Source organism: Lonchura striata, chromosome 1 (assembly GCF_046129695.1).
Source record: "Lonchura striata isolate bLonStr1 chromosome 1, bLonStr1.mat, whole genome shotgun sequence".
In the NCBI taxonomy this organism is placed as follows: Eukaryota; Metazoa; Chordata; class Aves; order Passeriformes; family Estrildidae; genus Lonchura; species Lonchura striata.
The window spans coordinates 17,170,086-17,195,638 of NC_134603.1; the positions used below are offsets into that span (position 1 = coordinate 17,170,086).

General features: G+C 34.2%; 1 long non-coding RNA gene across 1 annotated transcript in view; it reads right to left on the bottom strand.

Annotated features, from left to right (window-relative positions):
- Nucleotides 1–14,864, bottom strand: part of LOC110479289 (uncharacterized) — an 80,303-nt gene extending 65,439 nt beyond the window's left edge. Inside the window, exon 1 of the long non-coding RNA XR_002466902.2 lies at nt 14,836–14,864. This is a non-coding gene — a long non-coding RNA (uncharacterized LOC110479289). The remainder of the gene's footprint in view (nt 1–14,835) is intronic.
- Nucleotides 14,865–25,553: the final 10,689 nt, after the last annotated feature.

A 25,553-nucleotide genomic window follows, 5' to 3' on the forward strand; every position in this document is an offset into this window, starting at 1 on the left:
TTTCCATTCAGAAATGTATAGAACCAATGTAAAGAAGGACACACCAGTGACCTTTGAAAGTAGGATCCATAATTTACATAACTTTCCTATAATAGATTTTCTAGAGCTAATAAAAACTGCTGATCTCTCCAGTATCTGACATATTGTCCATACTTGGTTTGATCTTTGAGATGCAGTCACTAAGCTTAGTGCACTGTTCAAACAAATGTGAAGTTTATGCAGAATGGAGAAATAGGAAGTGTTCTGAAACATTGCCATCTTGAGATACTGGAAAGAAGGAAAGCCAAGATTTTGATGTTCTACATAAGCAAAAAAAAAAAAAAGTTAATGTTTTATAATCCTAATGTATGCTTTTTGATTCTTGTTAAGCTTCTGAATGCTGCTCCCAGCAAAATGAACATAATTTTCTTTCAAAGTAATTTACTATCATACTTAGAGGCTGAAATATATTTTGTCATTTTTTGAGAAAAAGAGGAACCCAGAAACTTTTAGAAGGTAACTCATTTTTCTTTAAGATTACAGTTGTTGAAGTTGTATTTTGTTTTGACACAATTTGAATTTGTTCCTTAAGAATATTTTTTTCTTTTTACTTCTAATTATTTGGAGACAAAGTGTTGTGGTTTGGCTTGATTTCAGTAAGTTGGTTTTATCAATGTTAGTTATCCTTTGAACTCCCCCATTTGTTCTCTCAGAGTTGGTTTGATTCAAGTTGTTCACCCCAAAATTCCTGCCACTTGGCTCCCCAGTTACCTGTCAATCTTCTCACCTCTCCCTGTTTTCTCCTTATTTGGTTCCATCAATCTGTATTTGTTCATACCCCTTTGGTTGTCAATCCTGTAACCACCCCCAGTTTCTATAAGAAAGTTCTGTATCAATCACCCCAGTTTAGCTTTTCTATTTGTTCCCTGACCTTGTGCCCACCCCTGTTTTATTTTATCATAGGTTGTTGTAATTGGTGTCATCCCTCTCTGGTTTACCCCCATTGGGCAAGACAGGTTTGTGCACCCCTGTCCACCCACCCCCTTTTTAAATCGCTGTAATCTTTGATTTCTTTGGCATTTGTTCCTGCAGCCCCTCAGAGAGCAGCTTTGTTCTTGCCCCGCCTGGGGAAATGAAGCCTCTTCGGGCTGGCAGCCAAGTGTCCTTCTGCCATCCCTTGCCCTCTCGGCGCAGAGCCGCCGGAGCTGCGCCACGAGCAGCGCTCAGCCCCGCCGGGCGGCGGCGCCGGCGCTGGGGCCGCTCCCGGGGCTCAGCCCGCCTGCCCGCGGCCGTGGCACCGAGACACCGCGAGAAAGGCAGGCAGACATTTTTATAGTTTTACTTATTGCTTTTTTCACCAATAAAATCAAAAGAAAATCATTCTTTAACGTGAAATGCAGCATATCTCACAGTAAATCACAAAATGAAGGATCTCACCTTAAGATATTTAGACCCTTTGAGTTGGTAGTCTGCACCAGCACTTGGAAATGCAAAATATGGTCTGTCACATACTTAAAATAGTGGATGTCAGTAATTTACATCACAATGGAAATACTGTTTCACTGTTTCAATAATTCCAATAATTGAAAAGTCAATTTCCTACTAATAATGCTATCATTCAACTGGCATTTGCAGTTTAAGCTGCTTGTTTTCTACTAAGCTGCTTAGTTTTCTACTAAATATGCTTTGACGACTTATTTACTACCTTGTTCAAATCATAATGTACAGATGAACAAAGATTATTCTTTTCGCCTGCTGAGATATAGCAACTTTGGCTTTGAATTTAATGTCTATTCTAAGCATTCTGTCAAGAAACTAGATTAGTTCAGGGACTTGAAGGCATTTATTATAAGAAAGTAAAGAAAAAAATAATGTCATGCCATCTATAAAGTTAAAATAAAAGGTATATCGGGATATTTCTTTTGTCAGGGTCTAATCAGAAGAAGTAACTAGAATGTAATACGAAACCTTTATCAGAAAACTTGAAACAGACATCCCAAGAGGAAATGACAATTATGACAAATCTTCCCTTATGTGGCATATTTTAGGTGACAGTATGGGATGAAGCCATCCACAAATTTGATCTTACAGACAAGACCTCACTGTCTTTAGCAGCCCATGAAGAAGTGCAGAACCTCACTTTAATCTCTCACTGTCAAATAGGTTTTGCTACTTCCATGTTCTTTTGCAGTCTTTCAAGTTAATAATCTTGATTACTTCTACTTTATCAAATCCTAAAGGTCTGCACTGATTCTTCCTATTACACAAAATAATCACAAACATGAATATTGTTCTAGAGGAGTCTTTTGGGTGCCTGAAGTGGTTATATATATCCAAACAACACATTTCCTTCTAAAAAGATGAATAGCTATAAAAAAGAATGCAGAACAAATAGTCAGCTATTGGCACTGTGTTGACATTCTTTCCCACACTAGTAAAATATATTTCAATATACTTAAAAAATATTAAGAGATTCTTTTCCCCTCCCAGTAGTTGACAATTCTTACATACACTTTATTTTCTAGAAAATTTTTTTCATGTTGAAGGGGAAACTGTAGTTGTAGTAGTCTGAGTAAACATGAAGACAAAATTATATTTTAGACTTCTTTGTCAGTTGTACCTCTAAACAGATAGGATGTACACATATATTTTATACATTTAATCACTTGGGTACTCACATTTATAGAAAAATCAACTAGAAGAAAAGGGAAAAGCAAGCCTTTAGTTTTCACATAGTTGAACTGCAAAGGAAGTTTATGATAAGAATATAAGACCTACAGCTTTTCATTGGAGAAATCAATGTGTAAGCATTTTCTAACTGACTTCAATATCTCACATGGGTGTCAATCTAGCCAGAAAATCTTTCATTTCTGAATTACTGTACTTCCAAAAAGCCCGTGATCTGGAGAAAACCCATCTGAATCAGCAAAAATTTTAAACCCCTGTGGAATTTTACTCCCTAAAGTAGATAAATAAAAAATTAATGTATTTCAGAATCAATATTGTGGCAAATATAAGCCACCTAGAAAATGTGTTTACGAAATTTTTTTTTTTCTTTTCAGTCCTTTGTGATAGAAACTCCCAAGATACTGCTAGCAGCTCAATTCCCAATCTCCTAGCAGGTCCCATGTGAAACACATGCTGCATTCCAGCTCAGAATCAGATTTTCTACAAGACTGCTGCCCTTTTCACTTATCACAGAAGAAAAAGTCAAAACTTCAAAGATGGCAGAAGCAGCATGTAGTTAAGAATACCTTCCTGTACTTTCAAGACTTAGTTGGCTGAAATAAGTTTCTTCCTAATATTTCTTAACAAATGTAACATTGCCTGGTGTTTGAAGAAAAAAAAAATTTTTTTCAGTTCATTACATAGAACTATTAACTAAACCATTAATAAGGGTAAGTTTAAATATTTTCTTTTTGAAATTATTATTGAGGTTGAGTATTCTTCTTTGTACCAAGACAGTAATAGCTTACTTCAGAGCTTTTAACAGTTATAGCAAAGCTGAAGCTTTTTATGTCTCTTACTTTCACCACAAATAAGATTTAAATTAACCTTTTTTTCTTCTTTTAGGATAACAAGGAAATTTCAATAAATTCATTTTTATTATGTCACCCTGATACGCCTGTATTTATGCATTAGATAGAGTACATATGTGTAGTTCCAGCCTCTGATCTGAATTTTCCTTTCTTTTCTTTTCTTTAAGTCAGTATCAAGTGACCTTAACTCAATATCAAGTGGCCTTAAGTGCCACAGTACATTTGAAAATCAGTACGTTTCCAATACAAGCAATTCAAGTCATAAACGCAAAACCTGACACATCTTTCATATTGTTTCATTTTTAACGTATTATAGCTGCAATTCCATAGAATCACATACATATAACATTATGGAATATACCATGTCCTAGTTTTTAGGAAGTTTTGAAAGAAATTTTGATAAATTCAACAGGTTCCAGAAATACCTTAGGGATTGTTCGTGCAGCTATAGTTACTGTTACACTGACTACAGTTGCATGTATAGATGATCCACTTGTATAATTTAAATTCATCTGTAATTAAAGGTTATATAGGTGTGAGAAACTGATAAATAATGATGTGTCTGTTGGTGCTCATTGAAATTCTGACTGGAGGAAATTATGAGGCAAATTAAGGACATCTGGTGCTATATAATGAACCTTGCAGAGAAGAATTTGTGAAAGCAAATTAATTTCCATTATACTCCTTATTGATTTTTCATTATAAAAGAACGATTTTTTCCCCCCAAAAAAAATTTAGAAAGTGAAAATCTTAAGAAACCCCATAAGAATGTGAGAAAATTGGGAGAAACTTGATTACTGAATATTTGGTTGGCCACATGGGAGTGTAGGAAGCTATTTGTTTTCCTTTCAGATTTAGGAAAGTTTCGATATTCATCCAACTATAAAAATAGTGGAACTATTTAAAACTAAGACCATGAATATCAGAGTCAAAGGCAATGTCAAGATGATGGACAAATCATGAAATAAGGGAACTTTGATTCAGAAAATGAACTCCCAATCTGATTCTAGAGAATGAGGGCTTCCAGTAAATATATTTCTAAGATTTGAAAGCAACAATTCTAAAAATAGAAATAAGATATTTTCTTAGAAGCTTTTAAATACAAATTTTAGAAAATTTAAAATGTTTCTTATAAATTATTTTGAAGGGATAATGTTTCAATTGTGAATACATAAATATATATGATTGCTATTAAAAAATATAGACCAGTATACTAACATTGTTCACTGTTAAACAGAAAGTCTAGCTGAAAATATTCATTTGACTTTATTTTTGCAAAATACTATCATATTTGTAGCTTTTTTCATACTTAAAACTTTTTTCTTTTAAATTAATTTAGAAATATAAGTTCACTTACATCTTTATTTTGAAAGAACTCAATTATGAACTTCAAAGAAAAATAAAGAACCAAACTGTAGCCATGCTGAGTATACAAGACAACTGAAAATTTTGAAAAGCACTGAATGTGCAATCAGTATCACACTCAAAATGCCTGGCTGACTTGAGATCAAATGAACAAAAAATGGAAAGGAAAATAAAAACTCCTTGTGTTCAATGTGGTAAACATAAGGCTGAAATTAAATAAACAAATGTCACAGGACTATATGTTCCAGAAATGAACTTGAACTAGATTTCAGACTTTAAAAAAGGAGGATGCTAGATTCATCTGCTAGGAGAGACTTGACAGATGAAGAACAGTCAAAAGCAAAACAAAGAGGAAAGAAGATGCAGGGGAGTCAGAAAATGCATAAGAAATGCCTGCAGGGAAAATTCACAAGAATTGTAAATAGACCTTCGATGGCACTTGAGGGCTATGAGACTAGAACTGACTGCAAGATAGCTACTCTTGTTAATAGAATAGCATCAAAAAGACTGTTTAAATTGTCAAAAAGTCAGCAAAAAAAGTCATGAATGTAAAATAACTTGTGCTTTGTGTTTACTGTCTTTTAAATTACACCTGTATTATGAAAAAATAAAAATATCATCCCTCTTCCTCCAAATAATAAACAAACCCCTTCCAACTGTGTTTTATGGAAGACAAAAATTATAAGCAGAAGCATAAATTCTTATAAATTCTTTCATGCTTTAATGCTGGACATGCATTAAAACAGATTGTCCAAAAAACACAATTCTTTTTCATGTGCTGCAGATTAATGAATCCTGGCAAAACATAAAGCAGAGATGTGATAAAATAAGCAATGTTAATTGGCCAAAAAGGAAATGGAGAGGAATCAAATAAAAATAAATAAATAAAAATTAAAATATCCAAATTTTCTCATGTCACAAATCAGGTATCATTTAAAGAACTTAAAAAGATGGGACCAACTTTGAAAGATAGAATAACAAGAAAAGAGAAAGACAGAAGCTAATAAGGTCATCACCACTAGTGGCATAAAAATTGATATCATAAATATGACTGTTAAAAACATTTACAGCCATAAGTGATGACAAAGGTAGAATTTGCTGATCCTTCTACCTCTAAGCAACCCATTCTTTTTTTTTCCTAAACATTCATCTGAGGTTTCAGTGCTGTAGTCTCCACTTCTATCATTAGAACTTTGCATTCAGTCAGTCTGATAGATATTAACATATCTATCATTTTTACACAAAACTAGAATTTTCATCAGAGGACTAATTTATTTAAAACATCTGATCAAAACCAACACATCATCTTACATGTGCCCTAAAGTCCAAAACTGAATAGGGCTTAATTCGAAGGTCATCTTGGGAGTTCTTGGAATTTTAAATATTTGGGATACTGCTTCCTGTTCAGACAGATCCTTCATGATCTCACCTTTTCTCTTCTTACTGTTCAGATGCTGCAGTGACTGGCCCTCAGTGACAAACCCTTAAAGCCCAAAATGAGATGTCTCAGCTCACCTTCTGATGTGTGACAAGAAATAGGAATCTTGGGACAGAACTAAAAACAGCTATTTCAGTGAACAGTTAGGTGGTGACACCAAACAAATATAAAATGATTCTGCAAAAGATTTTACTGAAATTTTCCCAAAGATAGAAAAGGAAGTACATAAAGAGAAAAGCAGGAAGGAAAAAAATATTTACAGCAAGAATATAAGTGATTGTTCTGAAGTGAAATTACACATACCCAAACTTCAGATTATGAGAAAAAAGGAAATTGACCTTTAAAGGTATTAATTGTGAAATTAATCCCACATTCCTAAAAGAAAAGTAAAAATTACTTAATCAGTAAGTCAAAATCTTGACAAAAGCTATGAAATCTTCCTTGTAGTGTGGGGAAAAGTTATTTCTAAGTATTTAGAGCATCTGCATAAAGAGACAATATTATGGCTTGAAAAAATTAATTATTAATTACTCCAGGAAAAGAAAGTGTTTCTGGGAAGCCCAAAATAATATGGAAAAACTATGCTTTCTTTTACCTCCTCCTTCACAACAGATAAAAAAACTTCTGGTGTACAAAAGCAAAAAAGGAGAAAGCAGTTTAGAAAAATTGTTATGTCTGGGCTCCATTTTGTGCTTTTTGTAAAGTTAATTCCATGGTGTTTTAATTAGAATTGGTGTCCTGATTAGAATTGCTGCAATTTTAATTCATGTGCTTACAGTCTTGAAATAAACCATACATATGTAAGATTCTACTTCTTATATATAGGATGTTTACACTTTACATGCAATACAGATAAAACACAAAATGGTTGTAATTGTGTGTAACATTTAGATCTTTGATAGAAAGTAATTTATATTGAAATGTATGTCTTTTGTAAGCATCTGGAAATAGTCATATTCTTAAGTTATATGATTGATACTAATAAAAAGATAATTTGGCATTTAAAATGTCAATATTTTTTTTTTCACAGGGTAATAATATTTCCTGCAGTTATATGTTAGTGAAGCTTAATAGATCAATAGAGGTAGCTAACACAGAATTTTCTCTGAGTGCAAGTTCCATTCCATTCTTCCATTATACATTATTCTTGCTAAAACTCAAAGTCATTTGATAAGACAAATTGTTTGTGTTTTTACTTTCCCCCCACATACGTATAATAATCTGCTTGAATATATGAGCAAACTGTCAGTGCAACTCTTAAACATTATATATGACATAAGACTGTCTCACGATCTGTTCCATATCATCTAAATATATTTAACATGTATTTACATATTCAAACATACATGCAGAATTCAGTGGGGTTTAAGTGTTGTAGTATTTTTTTAAACAGATTATTTCCCAGAACTGCGGAAGGGTTTAAAGGGCCTTAAAGATCATGTAGTTCTCACCCTCCTGCCATGGGCAGGGGTTCTTTACCTGTGTGCATCCCATTAGGAACCAGGGACTAAGTATATACTCATTTTGCATAAGTGTTGCCTGACCTGCTGCTCTTCACCCAGTCTATATCTTTGCTCCAGGCTTGTCTCTGGGATCTTGGTTTCTTGAAAGACAGTCTTGCTAGCAAAGGCTGAGGCAAAGAAAACCTTTCATACCAGAGCCTTTTCCAGGTCCCCATTGTTGAGCAATGGGCTCACATTTCCCCTAGTTTACCTTTAGTCACCTATGTGCTTATACAAATTCTTGTTTACTTTGACATCTCTGGCCAGATGCAATTCTGTTTGACATTTTGATTTCCAAATTTCATCTCTGGGTGCTCTCACAATGTTTCTGGGTTCCTCCCATGTTATCACACCCTGCTTGCTATCTACCCCTGTTACCTGTTTGAGTTTGAGAGAAGCACCTTGTTCATCCACATATGCCACCTGCTATTCTTGTCTAACTTCATATTTATTAGAATTGATGGACACCATTAAGTATCAGTTAGTATAATCATGCAAGCTGCATGTGTGTTTTTTCTTTTATTCCTTCAGGACAACATTTTGTTCATCTGGAACATTTAGAAACCTCTTCCAAAATTCAAATTTGTGAAGGTAAGTGGCTTTTTTCTTTTTTTTTTTTTTTTTTTAGTAAGATTTTTCTGGCACAGGAAGAAGACTGCTCTCAGTAGTTTATTCATACTTCCATCAGGCATGATTCATCTGTTTTATTATGATGTGTTACAGAATTAAATGCAGTTTGTACAAGGTGCACAATGACTCAGAACCCTACATAAATTAGAGTCTATTGTGATCTGTGTTGTCACAGGGAGGAAAAGCAGCAGTGAGCTTTCAGGTGCTTTTAAACTTTGTTTGTTCAGCATGAAAGAACTGATCTAAAATGTGGTTGCCGTGCTTGTATTTTTTTTTTTTTTGAAAATATACTTGCATCCAATTATAACCTTGCCACGATGTTTATCTTCCCACAAAGGCATGAAAACCTGAAACCACAGCAGCATCAGTGACAGAGTAGTTTAACCTTGCTACGTGTTCTACACCTACATCTCAGAGCAGCCTGCTGGATACAATATACCTTAATCACCTGCAATCACACTACAGATAAAATAAAAAAGAGCCTGCAGCAACACCACCTTCAGTGAAAAAACTCTCAGGACTTTTGGCATCTCTCCACTCAAGCCATAATGTTTGAAGGAGTTTGGAAGAGACAGCCTCCTTTTTGACCCGAACACTCATGTATTAAATTTTAATGTTTAAATTTTTAAAATTTAAAATTTTAATTTGTTTTGATCTTGTTCTACCTACTGCTAGAATCCTCTGTATAATCAGATTTTAAAATTGCTAGACAAAATAATTTTTAAATTTTAGTTTTAACTATGTAGCATGACAATAGTTTTGGTCAGAATCCAAATCTGAAGTTCCACCTTCTCTTTTGAAAATGTTTGTCCCCATGACATCAACTATGAGATATTACATAAAGTTAGCTTTCTTCAGAACAGGTGCTTTTGTCTGGGCTGCAACACAGAGTCAACATGGGCAATAAAAGATGACATCAGCTTGACTAATTTTTTATATAAATATCCTGACTAATAAGATTCTGCCCTGGGAGTTAGAAGACATTCATTAGCACCAGGCTGATAGGATCAGCCTCTTTTCTCTCCTTAGAAATTTTTAATAGAGACACAACTTCTGTTTTGAAGGAAGGGACAGTCCTAAAGTTTGTGTTAGAGAGATCCTAAACATATGATTCAATGCCTATGGCTATCTTCCAGCATGGGAACAGCACTCTGTGGGGAAGGAGCTGCATATCCAGCCAGCTGTAGATATATTTCCCTTCTAGCTCTTTCAGAAGTGGAGTGATCACTAATACAGTGCCAGTGGCATTTGAATTGCTTTTTTCTGAGACATTTTTTTCATGTGCATTTTGCAGTTCAAAGCACTTAACGTAATGAAAGAGTGATGCCTTTAATGAGAGGGCAACAGCGCCGTGTGCTGCCTTAGGGCACAGTATGAGGGTAATGGTGATGTGACTGAAGTTTTCTTCAGACCTTAGTAGAGGACCATGGCAGGTGGAAGAAGTCATGCACAACACATTCACAGTATGTGTTTGAGACAGAATGTGGAAGTTATTTTGCCAGTTCTGCCATGATTTTGTTTTGGAAGGAAATTTTTGTGCCAGTCCAGGGGGCAACCAAGGCCAAACAAGCATGTGCTCCCAGGGGTAGGAACCCAAGGGACCAGGGCCCTAAAGAGAAAAGAGGAGCAGGGGCAAGCAGGCAGTGAGAAAATATATCTATACCACTAAGTTAAACATATTAGCTCTATTTACCATTACTTCATATTATCAAATTCTCTGTGAACAAATGCCCTGCTTAAGTAGTTATACTATGAAGAAAACTAACTTCACCCAGTAAAACAAATAGTATCAGGAAAGGGATAAGAAGACTATAGTTCAAGTCTGGAGAACAAAAAATAACCATTTATGATGATTACAGGGTTTCCATAATCTTTTCTCTCTACCTAGAGAGGGTGATGACTACATCTTGCATCCCTCAGTTGTGTGAGGGTCCAAAAAAAGTGAAACAAAATGCAAAATACTGTTAAACAACTGCTGCTATAGTTAAAAACATTTATAAGATTTAAACTAAAATGAGCAGGCCTTAGTTCCTTCCTCCTTTCTGCTTTTATTTTATCTGCAATTATGTTGGAAGATAGGATGATGAATACTGGCATTCTCAAAATATACTGTCAGAATTTTCTTGTACTTTAATATTATTTTCTTTTTGTTTTCCTTCTTAAAATTATAGAATATTTTGAGTTGGAAGGTATGTTTGAACATCATCTAGCTCAAACTCCTGCAATGGACAGTGGCATCTCCAACTAAATCAGGAGACTGTTGAAGAAAGACCAAAAATTCTCTCACTGCAGAAAGTACAGCTTAGACTTCATGATGGTACTTTCATATAACCTCAACTGGTTATCTTAACTAGCACATTTATTCAGCAGCTGTGCAAAGAGAATACTTGTAAGAATACTTGTTTTTTTGTACTTCTCCTAATTTTCATAATAGACCATTTTCATTGTCTTTCCATCCCAATTTCAACAGACTGTTCATTTCATCTACTTCTTTATTTATTTAATCTACTTATTCTGTTTTATGGAATGTTTCCATTGCTTGGGATATTGGCCTGCAAGTCCAATATTTTAATGGTCATGATTTAGTGGAATAGTATGAAAGCTCCTTTTACCTATCTAAATTATGTCTGGCATAATAGAACTTACATCTTGCAGTCCATTGCTTGTTCCTACTGTTATTGAGCACAAATTACAAAATAAATCTTTAGGTACTTCTGCTGTTCTAAATCCTCCATTTTGTTTCAGTCTCACAATTGCTGTTGCTACTGGTAATAATAGTAAATCAGCATATTCTCTGTGATTTACATTAATATTATGAAGTCCAGGTGTTAGACTCTTTTTAACATCCTCCACTCTCTGTCAGATGATGTGGGACAAAAGGTAAAGATAATTAAAATAATTAGAAAAGTTCAAGTATGAGATTTGTGTTAAATATCACAGAAAATCCCAGTCTGCAGTAGGAGATTGATATGTTAATTAGCTTGCACTTTCACTAAAAGGAAATGTTAAATAAGATCTCCACACACTTTATAAGCAGAACAGCTTGAACAATGCTTATCCTTAATCTAAGAAATACTTTAATGAAATAATTCTTTGGGTTTATTATCTCATTTTTATAGTAATATAGTCTTATATTTGACAAAGGTAAGTAAAATTATTATTAAATTTCATATTTGAACACAAATATTTCTTTCTAATTTTATAGTGTTCATCATAGTGCTTTGGCTGAAAAAGGGAGATAGGAATTTGAAAATAATTTAGACATGAGTCTGGGAATGTCACATCCTTGCTTATTGGACTTAAGATGCAAGCCAAGTTTCAAGGACTGGCTTTTGACCTGCCACTTTGTGCTGATCTGCCATATTAGACATTTGTCTACAGTTAAGAAAAAAGATAAATGTATAATGCAATCAGTTATTGTAAAGTCCATTTTCTTTCATTTAAAGGGGAATTTAGAATGTTTGTTTTCTGGAACTTCAGAAGGAGATAGTGCTAATGTTGATGTACAAAATCCTGTTTCATTTCAGAAACAAAGTTTGAAAATTATTCCATGTTGTTTTAGTTACATTTATATTATTTAGTTTGTGTCTTTGATGTCTTTCCTTTTGCTTGTTCCCTTTCAACTTAGTCCTTTGGCTCTTTCATATATAAGAAAATTCTGTCAAAAATATTCAATAAAATATCTAAGACTAAACATGGTTCATGGATTTATCTTGTTTATTGATTTAAGATATGCTTGAAGAGTCCCTTTATTATTAATTGACTCTGTAGCAGGTTACCTGGTATGTAAAAAAAAGTCAGATATGTTTTTACAATTAATTAAATAAAAGGGTGCTTAATTATCCCACATCCACACCAGCTTTCATTTGTTAGAAAATGTGATATGCTTCTTAGATTGCACAGGACCATGTGAATGGAGCCTGGGAGCCTTGGGAATCAGGAGGCTGGGAGAAGTTCCTTTCATTGCTGCAGCTGCTGCCACATATAAAGTAACCAGCATGCTCATATCCTTGAACATACACTTGTATGCCTTTACCCTGTGACTATGTCTTTTTCCTCTAAGAAAAAAAAAATAATCTGTGTCTGAATATCTCTTCTGTGTGCATTTGGTTTGGTGGGAAGGGGGGGGGGGGGTTACAAAGCTAAACAAATTCCAAAGGCTTTGATTTAGTTTTTAGTTTTTAGTTTTTAGTTATAAATAAACCACTGAGAACTGCAATATCTGTGAACTCATCTAGTGCTGAAGCAAAGAGGCAGCTGCTCTTAGTTCTAGTAATAAATGTGTTTTGAAATATTTTGATATGGTAATATCCCAATATCCCAATAATTTTGTCCAAAGCTAGGCTAGACCTAATTGATAGTCTTTTTCCTTTAACATGGCTGTTACCATATCTTTTTCAAAATATAGCACCAGATTTTCTGTCTCTGTGAAGTTCTTCAGGCCAACTGTTACAGGTTTATACAAAAAGATGCTTAAATAATTCAGTAAATGACAGAAGAGAGCCAAAATTTATCTTTTGCTGCCAGTTCACATACACCAAATTCCATACTTCTTTATTTTAAAAAAAGTATATTTTTATCTTTATAAAACCTTAATAAAGGCTTGATAAAGACTTAATTTTCACATTTCAAAAATTCAGTAAATTTTGAGAAATCTGAAACTCAATGAAGATAACTGGCTGATTTAGATCAAATAACACTAGAATTTCACACACTGCATCAAATTTCCACTGCTTTCATGCTTTTCACCACGTATAGGACAAGTTTTGCCTTATTTGATTAATTTTTAAGAACCCTGAGGGTTTGGTTTTTACTCTTTCTGTCTCAAGTCACTCAAAATAGTAACTGAAATGTGATTCACTTCAAGATCAATTGACAGTTTTCTGACATATTGCAGAGTGGTAGATTGTGAAATAGAAACACCTGAAAGTATAAACACAACATGATAGGAACTTTTTTTGAAAGTACTATGAGATGATAACAGAGGTTCCAAGGTAAAAAAATACTTATGGTCAATTGCAATCACTAAGAGAATACAACCCTGGGAGATGGACATACCTTGTCCTCAGGGATAGCAGCAAGGACAAAATATGCAAAACATTCTCTGGGTAATAAAGGTCAGATATAGACTGAATTTTTTTGAGCAGTGTTGACAGGGAGAGTAATTAGCGAAAAAAACACATAAAAAGCTCTAAAAAGTTTTGTGGATATTCTGATTTTGCAATCTTTGGTTGAAATTAAGAAAAGCTTAGTCTACTCAAATTATTTTTGCTTAAATGAGGACCCTACTGGCTGTACATCAATATTCTTTGGCAAATAAAATGCTTCAGAACTGTTCAGACACATGACCTCTCAGCTTGATATTTATTAAAGAAATTCAGTCATTTCCCAGACAAGTTTCTGTGAGACTCAGAGGTGAGGGAAATTTTGTGCAGTTTGGCAGTGCATTGGCATGGCTGGACTTGCTCACATAAATCTATGTGAGCTCCCAAACTAAAGCCCACTGGTTTGGAGGACTCACGTGTGATTCAAGTGATGATGGGATGGTAGCACTCAAGATTTGTAAATGCTCTTCCTTAAAGTGAATGACAAAATTCAGAAGGCTCACAAAACAATCATAATGTTTTATTAGTAAATTATACATTTGGCATGGAAATTGGTGTGTTAGTCCCTGATCTATGAAAAAAGTACATGGCAGAAGATTTTGGATAAAGCACCAGGAGAAGAGAAGAGAAGAGAAGAGAAGAGAAGAGAAGAGAAGAGAAGAGAAGAGAAGAGAAGAGAAGAGAAGAGAAGAGAAGACGAAAAGAAAAGAAAAGAAAAGAAAAGAAAAGAAAAGAAAAGAAAAGAAAAGAAAAGAAAAGAAAAGAAAAGAAAAGAAAAGAAAAGAAAAGAAAAGAGAAGAAAAGAAGAAAAGAAAAGAAAAAAAAGAAAAGAAAAGAAAAGAAAAGAAAAGAAAAAAAAGAAAAGAAAAGAAAAGAAAAGAAAAGAAAAGAAAAGAAAAGAAAAGAAAAGAAAAGAAAAGAAAAGAAAAGAAAAGAAAAGAAAAGAAAAGAAAAGAAAAGAAAAGGAGAAAGAAGAAACTTTCTCTGGGCCTCTGCACAAATTGATGTTTTGAGAGCAGCTGAGATATTAAATAACAGCCTATTTTGTTGCATTTTTTAAGAACAAGACAGGAATTTATTCTTATACAAAAGAGATCCTATTTGCTTCCAGATGCTCACAGGTCAGAATGGAAATCTATGATTATATAAGTAGAGCACTATGAATAAGTTATAGCAACACTTCATGACACTAAACCATTTTCCACAATTTTCATATAGTCAAAAAGCTGCAAACTAAGTTTCATACAGATAAAAGGTCAGAAAATAAAGGAACTCACAGGCAGAAGAGAAGAGTAGCCTTTGTAAGATCTTAAATGTCTGCTGTAGTTTCTGGGTACACAACTAATTACCAGATAAATTTGGCCCCTATGGCCTCTGCTGACTAATTTTCTTTTACAGCAGGGGGTTCAGATTAGCTATCCATCAGTATCCTGCAGTTCTGTCTGATCACATAATGCATCCCAACCACAAGCTGACTTCTTAGTCTTAGCATGTCATCTTTTTAGCAGGTTCTGTCACATGTGATGAAATAAAATGGAAATAAATCCAGTTTAAAACAACCTTACAAATGTATGAGAATTTGAAAGAGCTAGGCTTTTATAATTCTCTCTTCCCATCTCCCTCCAACAACTGTAGTTATGGATCCTACTGCATTGTTTCTTTTAGATTTTATACTTATATTAATCTACCCATGCTTTTGTTAGGATTTACAGGCATGAACCTAAAAATAATGTTTATCTATACCATAATTTTGCGCTATCAGGATTACTAATGCTTCTTTTGCAATGAATTTAGTGCTCAAACTGCAAGCCAGAGAAATTATAATACATTAAATCTCAATTGTAGGAAAGAGCTGCAATATAAATTATGTCTCTGAAACATTCCCCATGGCACATATGCCAAGTGTCAGAAACATGAACACTTCATAACATGTCTTTTATGAAGTGATGACTTTAAAGGCATTGCCTGATTTGGCCAGGGTGCGATAAATACCTAAATCTCTATTTCTAATCAGACCTCATCTATTTGGAAGAGGACTTTTTTCATCCTTTTCCCTAGTGCTAGAACTTAGTATTGCAAAATATGACAAATATTAGTAATTTAAAAACACAGCCTTATTCCACAAAAGTATGAATATTTTCTAATCTCAGTAACCATATCTGTCACCATAAATTCTCACTGCTAAAAGTGTGGAATTATGAACAATTGATGTCTTGATTCTCTGACTTGAACAAATGATCAGGGAATACCAGTTTTGAGCATTTATGCTGCATTATTTCTGAAGTCCAGTTCAAATGGAAATGTTAACAGGACATCTGAAGATCTGTGTTGATTGCAGATATCAAGATCTGCATAAGATTTTATCTCTTTTTACCATTAAATCCTACATGCCACCTTTCTCTTTTAGCCTGGCAACACTTACTATAAATATTATATATGTTATATATAATATAAATATTATTTGAATCATCAGGGTGGGAAGAGACCTTTAAGATCATCAATTCCAACCATCAACTCAGCACTACCACAGTAATTCTTAAACCACTAAACCACAATACCCCGTGCCAGATCCAAACATCTCTTAAACACCACCAGGCAGGATGACTCCAGAGAGGTGACAACCTCCCAGAGCAATCTATTCCAATGCCTGACCACACTTATGGTGAAGAAACTTTTTCCCAATATCTAGACAGAATTTTCCCTTTCTCACCTTAAGGTAATTTTTCCTGGTCCTGTCACTGTAGGCACAGCAGAGGAAACCAGCTACAAACCTTGCTACAATCTCCTTTCAGTACTTGTAGAGAGCAGCGAGATCCCCCCTTGACCTCCCCTTCTCGAGGCCAAAGAAACCCCATGCCCTCAGCCCTTCCCCACACGATGCATTTCCTAGGCCCTTCAGGAGGTGTCCTTGTTGCCCTTCTCTGGACACACTCCAGTACCTCAATGTCCTTTTCAAAGTGAAAAGCCCAGAACTGAATGCAGGACTCCAGGGGTGGCCTCACTGCTGCTGAGCACAGGGACATGATCCCTTACTAGTCCTGCTGGCTGCACTGTTCTTGATAAGCTGTGTACAGCACACACTGTTGGCTTATATATCTTTAGGGAATTACTTAAATTGCTCACCAGGAGCCCACCATATCATTACTTTGCAGTCCTACAAGCATTAAGTTTATTGTCACACTTCATTTCCTACTTGGAAGGATGAGTTGTGAGCTTCTATCTTATGGAATGGGACTGCTGGCTAGTTTTCACAGGTGGTGTCAAAGCGTTTTTCTTTAGTAGTATGAAGTGCTAGACTCAAGAGTTTATGAAATTTATTAAACAGCCTTAGATTTCCATTTTTTGCTCCTGAGATGCAAGACCTTTACAAGCTGAACTTGCCTATTTTAGTTCATATACCTGTCCACCTTAAGTTTTTGCAAAAGATTGATGCTGAGACTTAAACCAAAACAATATGAATAGTTCTTTCAATTATTGGTCAATTTAATTTAAGTGTTTTAGTTTAAGTGTTTGAAAATTTTCTGGAATGTTTACCTGAAGATTAAAAAAAAAACCACATTTACTTTTATAGCCTCTGTAAGATTTCTATGTTTAAAATATAGAAATTAAAAACAAATTCAGGAATATGAAGAATCCTTTTATGTCCCTAATTATTTTGGTTGGTTGGTTGGTGGGTGGGTGGGTGAGTTTGGCTGTTTTGGCTTGGTTTTTGGTTGTTTTGAGGGAGTCTTGGGGGGTGTTGTTTGGTGTGGTTTGTGTTTTGTTGGGGATTTTTAAATTGGTTTTTGGCTAGTTGCTTTGTTTTGTTTTTATTTTTCATTTTTATCTGAAATACATTTAAGTGTCAAAGTCTTTTGCTGGATCTGGTCTTCTATTAATTATAAGATTTGGTGAAATCCAAGACTTTGAAGAACGCAATAAATAGCTAAATTATTGAGGTTTTTTTCTCTCTATTTATCTATCACTGAGAGAGACACATCCACATGTGCATACCTCTCCCAATCTCTTGTAGTCTTGAGTTTTTTTCAAAATAGTTCTTATTTTGAAAACTTTTCTATAAATCAGATTACAATAGTCTGCGTCGTGATAAATGAAAAATAAATGCTTTAACAGTAGGAGTAATATAGAGTTTAAAACAAAATAAATAATAAATTTTCCAATGAAAAAATGTTAACTGTCAAAGCTCAATTTTAAAACCAAAACCTTGCTTATTTGCACAACACCAAGAAATTCTGCTTTTTAGAAAAAAGTTAATTGGTTATTACCATACCAGTATCTGTAAACTGGTTTCCAGAAGAAGGAAAAAAAAAAAAAAAAAAGAAAACCACACTGTACTATAAACTGCACTTCTAAGAGACTATTTTCTTCAGACTTATTTCTTAACACAGCAACATTTCTTCATATTGGTCTTTAAAAAAATCTTAATTTCATTCATTCCCATTTAAATATAGGACAAAATTCAGAGGAGTAAATATGCACACCCACACACAATCACACAGAAATAAGATATTGTTATCTCTTTTTAAAATTTGTTATTAATATCTGATAGCTCATTACTATCAGGAGGGCAGCTGCTGGTAATTAACTCATTCTGAAAATAAACAAAGATGGGAGATACTCCTATAATGTCTTAAGAGGATTTTTAGGTCTCATAGTTCTTGTGATTTGTAAAATCTGCCATATGAGACCACCATAGACATTTGCCGACTATGATAATTAGCAGTCACAGTAATAACTGCTGTAATATCACAGATTTTTTTCATTATTAGTGTATAAAAATGCTTTTAGTTTTATGCAAATTGACACTTAACAATAGTGTTTGAACAGTATTGCACCTGTGAACATTTCAGTTCAGTCTCAGAAACAGTAGGCAAGACATTATATTGGAACAATTTTGACTATATTTTGTTTATTATGCTAATGAAAGTAAAAAAAAAATATCCATGCTCAATCCATTAAGATTCAAAATAGACCATGAAAACTTCATAAAACACCCACTGTGTATGTGGCATCGTAACTTATATTTCTGTCATGTCACTGTTTTTGATCTGACAGTCAATTTTGCAATTTCATTTGCTTTTGCTGATTATAGACCAAGTCCTGTGAAGAGGTGTCTTCAACTTACATTTACTTCAAGGGAATAATTCCTTACAGTTTGCTACAGCTTCTTAAAAACACAAAGACGACTACTATTTTTTGCTCTGTTTTCCAAACACTCTGATGGTTTTAGGACCTAGAATCTTTTGGTAGAATTTTGTGTCTAGGACTTAATAACTCTGATCCTCTTTCTAAATTTTTTTTTTTAACTTTACCAATTCCAAAAGTGAGGCTGATACATATTTCAGGGAGGAAAAACTGATATTTATTGATGCATGCAAGTGTATGTCTTGAGGAATTATATTCAGTATTAAATAAGACAATGGTTTCTGTGTTGCCATGGTTAAATAAATTCTATGGGCATGCAAGGCTGGCATTATATTAGAAGAAGGACAGTGGTAAACAGGGATAAATTTAGATTAAGTGGAGAAGATAACTATTGAAAAGATTTCTATAGAGACACAAGTGAAGACAGATTATTCAGTGCCATAGGAAAAGTTGATAAGTTTTCTGTGAAAGAATAGAATGGAAAAACATCAATTTTAGGCTAAACATTAAGCTTTTCATAACAGTCTTTAAAGAATGGAGGTTTTATATTAAGTGGCTTTAGTGGAACTTATTAAAAACAGCTCAGAATCTGGTGTAAATGTATGCCTTCTATCTAGTAAATCTATCACTCAATTGGATTCTATGTTGAGAGTTTTATTATTATTTTGTAATTATATGTTTAGAAAAAAAAACATTGAATTACTTTTTAATGTATTTCTGGAAATGAAAAAAAAATAATAGGTTAATTTTGTCCAAAATAATGAGTGAAAAGGAAAATTTATTTGAAATCTTTATGCAAATATAATTGTGCTAAAATCTAAACATGTAGAACAAAGGCAGAAAATAACGTTTCCTGAAATGCACAAATCTGGCTTGTCTTCTTGCTCACATCATAATTAGGTCACTTAACTTCTTTTTGCTTTCAATTCTTTTGCTGTCACTCAACCTATAACTTCCCATGGGTGAGTCTACTATCAGTAAATCTTTGCTTTAAATCTTTAGGTTTCAAGGGCATGTTGCTTCATTTCCTTTAAGGCAGATTTTTTTAAGTCCAAAAGCTCTCAGGGGTGCTAGGGCTTCTGATTACAGCATGTAAATAAATTACGATTTTCCCTTTTATCATGCTAGCTATCAGCAATATTCAGGTTTGATGCAGTATTGCTTATTTCTAGACATGGAGTAATCTGGATTAAAGTCTGGAATGAGAGAATTGAGAGCATACTGGGGATTTGTTTGTGGACCCCATAGGGGGAGAACAGATTGGTAACTCTATAGGTCTATCAGAGGTGTGAAACAAACCAGATTTCTCTGCAGACTATGTGACACCATTTTATCAGCATGGCATATTGATCTGCAAAACACAGAACTGGTTCAAATAAAGGGGAATACTGTGCTGTGACCAAGGGCATGTGAGAAGGACCAAAAAATTTGCATGTTTCAAATTCCATCAATTCATTGACACTGATAAAGTCTGTGTCATATTTTTGCCTTAGAGAGAATAAAAAAAAAAACATAGCATGCACTTGAATCTTATAAGTCTGGAATTAGTTTCAAGGTACTTTCTGTTGCAATAGCTCTGCTAAAGCTATTCTTATTAGTCATAGTGATATTTTAGTAAATGGCAGGGGCACTTTATGGGGGATTCATGTCATATTATCCCTTCTGTGTGTGTGTTATCCCTGAAATTAAAACAACACAAAATAAAACAAAATTGGGGAAAAAAAAAAGGAATTAAAGTGAAAAGAATAAAAAACCATATAAAATTGAAAATAAAAAGGGAAATTCATATTTCTTGGGCATGCTATGTAAAGTTTTTGATTACTGAGGGTCCTGTTCTGTTATTGTCTATACATATTGCATTTATGTACAGTGCATTGGTAAGTTTACAGTCAGTTCTCATTTAGAGAAGGATAAAAACTATAACATATAAAAACATCTTGAGTTTTTCCATACAACTTTCATATCTGTCCTTGCATATTGTTTCCAGCAATGGTTATATAAGTCACTTCCCAGGGAAATATATCACTTTAGAATAGTAGAACAGTTTGAAGGGACACCTTCCACAGGACTAGATTGGTCAGAGCCCCATCCAACCTGACCTTCAATAGTTCCAGGGATGCAAGCCACTTCTGGAAATGTTTCAGTGCCTCACTACCTCTAAAGGGTTTTCTTCCTAATATCTAATCTAATCTTACTCCCTTTCAGTTTAAAGCCATTTCCTCTCATCTTGTCATTGTATTCAATGAAAAAGAGCCCCTTTAACTCCTTTTAGGTATTGGAAAGCCACTCTAAGGTCTCCTTGCATTCTTCTCTTCTCCAGGCTGAGCAGCTCCATCTCTCTCAGCCTCTCTTCAGAGAAGATCTGCTTGCTCCAGCCTCTGATCATATCATGGCACTCTTCTACACATAACTCAAGAGTTCCACATGTTTCTTATGTTGAAGGCTCTAGAGCTGGGTGCAGAACTCCAGGTGGGGGATTGAGAGGAGCAAAGAAGGGAGAAGGACATCCTCCCAGCCTGTTGGCCAAGCTGCTTTTGATGCAACCCAGGATGTGGTTGGTTTTCTGGGCTGGGAATGCACTTTTCAGGCTCATATTCAGTTTTTCATTCACCAATATCCTCAAGTTCTTCTGCTCAAGTGTGCTCTCAATCTACATTTCATCCAGTGTGAATCCACATTTGGGATTGTCAAGAGTCAGATACAGGACTTGTCCTTCTTGCCTTCAGAAACTATCTGAGGTTCACACAGGCCCACCTCTCAAGCCTGTCAAAGTCACTCAGGATGGCATCCCTTCCCTCTAGAGTATAACCATAGCACACAATTTGGCGTATTTTCTTTTTCCAGTCAGTGGAAACTTCACCAATCTGTCATAATTGTCCAAACACAATGGACAGTGGCTTAGCATTTGACTGTTTCCTTGGGACCCCTGGATACATCTTACCAGATCCCATGGACATGTGCTGTTCCCAGTTCCTTAGGCATTCTCACACCTAGTCTTCTACAGTGGACAGGACTTTATTCTCCCAGTCCTTGCCTTTTACATTTGTGAATTATGTAGTGTGGCTGGACCACTTGCTGGTGAAGAGTGAGGCAAAAGTGTTATGGAATATTAAAACTCAATAGACATTTGAACTAAAATATGCAGTATTACTGCTATTTTTGTTGCCATGTTTGGTGCCTTTTTAAATTACTACAAGCTTTTAGAAAATACAATGTCAATAATGTGATAATGAAAACTCAGAATACCAGTATACTTTATTCCTGTACCTTAAAGACAAACTCTTTCTTTATAAGAAATTTTGTGCCTATTATGTAAGAGCTATGCAAGTCAAAATACTGAACACAAGTGAAATAAATCGTTTTTACATTGTTATACCCTCCAAAGCAACCATTAGACATCCATTAGACTCCACAGCTATTTTACATGTCATGGCTGTGAACTGCTGTTACCAGACAAATACAATGCTGTTTTGGAAGAGATTAGCTGTTTAACGATTTATCTGACTCTTTTTGCTGGTTATCCTGTTTGAACTCAGTGAGCTAAAATAGTAGTTATGACCCTGGTGTGATAGAGACCCTGCATGGCATCAAATCTCACCTTAAATGAAAAACAGGCAAATTCGTAACAAAAGACTTGATGCTAAGGAATATATCTTGGACATTCAGAATCTAAAGAAATGCAAGCACTCAAATGTGTGTAGTCTGCTGAAAAATACAATTGCATGAAACACTGACCAGCAAATATCCTTCATGAGTACTGACTACATGCAATTCTCAGAAGTATATCGGAAAGATTAACACAGAAAAATGAAGTTCCAAAAGAAAGCCCTTCAGGAATAATTATTTAATTTTAATTAACTGACCAATTCTTTCAAACTCTTAAAAACCAATTAGTGGTAATAGAATTTCAAACATAGATAAAAACACAACATGTATTTGCAAAAGAAAGATATAAAGTGAAAGATGCATCAAAAAATAGCAACAACACCAGAAAAATTCATTAAATGAGTGGTGTTGCCAAATTTGTAGCTAAAGATAATTACACTTAGACTTGTGCATTCAGCTGTGAAGTCATTAAAATTGACTCAATTCCCACCCTGCTGCAGCAGTTATCACCTTAGCCACACTGCCATAAGATGACATTAATCCCTTTGAGGAGCTCCGAACTCTCAGCAGATAGCACGCTTCCCCTGGAAATAGGACACTTGGATGCAAACCATGTTTCTTCTCTCCCTTAAGAGGTACTTTAAACCTCAGGTCATAGCAGAGACTGGGCTGGAAACTCTAAAACCCTTTTGTTTATCTTCTGACATTGTTTGGAAAGAAATACCTATTAATGGATTCAAGATGTGACAGACAGTGGCTTTACTGACTTTGTAAAGAAATCTGTTTGGGAAGGTGAATGGCTTGACCCTGACCTGAAAGATATTTCTGAATCTTATCCACTAAATCTTACATCAAAAGGGTCATCACAATGTTTGTAAATTCTGTGTAATTGTAGATGGCAAGATTCACTGTGGAAAGAGCTGATCCTGTAGATAATTACTGTAGATAATTTAGTGATACACTACTGAATTTGGGTTCTGAGGGTTCTTAAGTACCATTGTATCAATCTTCCAGGCCTAAGTTAATTAGATAGAAGACAGATACCAAACTTCTGAGAATGTGGAGGCAGTTGAAAATGTAGAGATAAAACCATTGAGGATTTCTAAGTCAAACTAGGAGATGTCTTTTAGGCTTTGGAATATTATGACTAGGTGTCAGCTGTCCTTTTTTGTTTTTGCTTTATTGATGCATTAATACAGCTTTTGAAATTGTGATTCTTTTATGAAAAATACATAATATAAAGAGACTGGGTTGGATGCAACATTAAGTAGAATTATTGCCCAAATACACAAATTTATATATTCTCTAGAATCAAATTAAATATGCAGATTCTGAACAGTAAGCTGTTACAGGCAAACAACAATAACTGAACAATACTTTAATGATAAATACCATGCGTGCTATTGTAAAAATTGAGATGGTTAAATTAATGCAGTTAATCTCATAAAGTATGTTATATATGTGTATGTATATATGTGTATGAAGTAGATGCAGCTATGATGGATGGATCCACACAGCCTGGTTCTGTGGTACACCATTGCATGTAACCAAGAAAAAACTAAGCCAGAAAATGAAGGGTATAAGTAATTGTTCCACAAAGAAATCAAGATGTGAAAAAGAAGACATGGATGGGAATGTCAAGAAATATGAGTAATAAGTAATATGAATATAATCACAGTTTCATTTTAGGGTAGTACAAAGATTTACTATACTCTTTTTTCTTTGAGTATGTTCATTAGTAATTATAGAGCACAAGCATTTTGAAGATGGTATAAAAAATGTATAAATATTGACTTAAAAAGAAACATTAAATTAGATTTGCTTTATATTTTGATAGGTTTGGTTCAGCTGTTTTGGGGGTAGAAGATGAAAAGAGGATATAATTGTTTTACAGTGTAGTTTGATTTCAAAGCATTTAGGGACAACTTTTTCTTTCCTAATTTGTCACTAATTAAAATTAATTTGGTTTGTTTGTTTTGTTTTATTTCCCTTTCTATCTTTTTATCCCAATGTTCTTTAATTATTCAGAAAGTTGTGATCAGGGTTTACAGAATGATAGCAGACAATCACAATGCAATCAACATCAACTCCTGCTTTATGATGGAATCTTCTCTACCTTTGATGAGGATTTGCTACTGCTTTCAGGATATAATTTTGAAAAGAGATTTCTTAACTCCCTATTTGACTTTCTTTATGTGAACACTGCATAATAGCAGTGGGATACTGATATCAAAATGATTAAAATTAGCCATTATTTCACACTTTTAGTGTTAGCAAAGAGAGACACGCAGTGGTATAATAAAGATACAGACTCTATGGTTTCAACAATTATATTATTTTGTCTTCTGGATAAAAATTAATAACTTAAAATTAAATCTCATTAGAAGAATTTGGTGCTGCAGTAACTTGATTATACAATTAATGAATTTCAAATAATGTTGGGAAAAAAAAAATTACTGGAGTGGAATTCATATGGTAAGTTAGTATATAACCATGCCCTCCAGGCATTCAATTTGTTTTCTTTTAGTAGTTTTTAATTTCACTTGCAGTGAATCTATTTGAAAGAACATATGATATACCACAGTGGGCAACTTTTCATAAATGTAGTCTGTCAAGCCCATTACCTTGCTATCTAAGCATATACAAAATTAAGGAAATATTTTTGCCAACATTTTACAGCTTACTTTAAAAACACATCCTTAGCTAAACAGTGTAATATTGCATTTCTCAAATTTACTTCAGTTGTTCCAAAATAGTCATGGATAGATGGTTTTGCTGTGTAGAATGTGTACTACAGAAGGCATATCTTAAGAAAGAAAAAGGTTGTGATTCTGACCATACATTGGACAGGGAAGTGTCACAGAGAGCTAGAAAGGTTAGGATCAGAACTGCTTCAAAGTATCAAAAATGGGAGTGTAAGTTGTCAGTAGGAATTTGTCTTGGAAAATGGGATTAAAACACCCAAAATATTGTCTAGAAAGTCAGAAATTAACCTTACAGATCTTTAGCTTACAAATATGATATAAATTCTGGCAAACTTTTTTTTACTACATCTACCTACACAGACTTGATTTTTCTGTAAATATTACTAGTTTGTTTGGGGTTTTTTTTTGTTGTTTTTTTTTTTTTTTTTCTGCAAAAATTCTAGATGGTATACAACTTGATATATGACTAGTTTCTAACCACACTGTGCACAACACAAGAAAAATTTCAACCATTATCTGTTCTTTTCCTCTTTAACTGA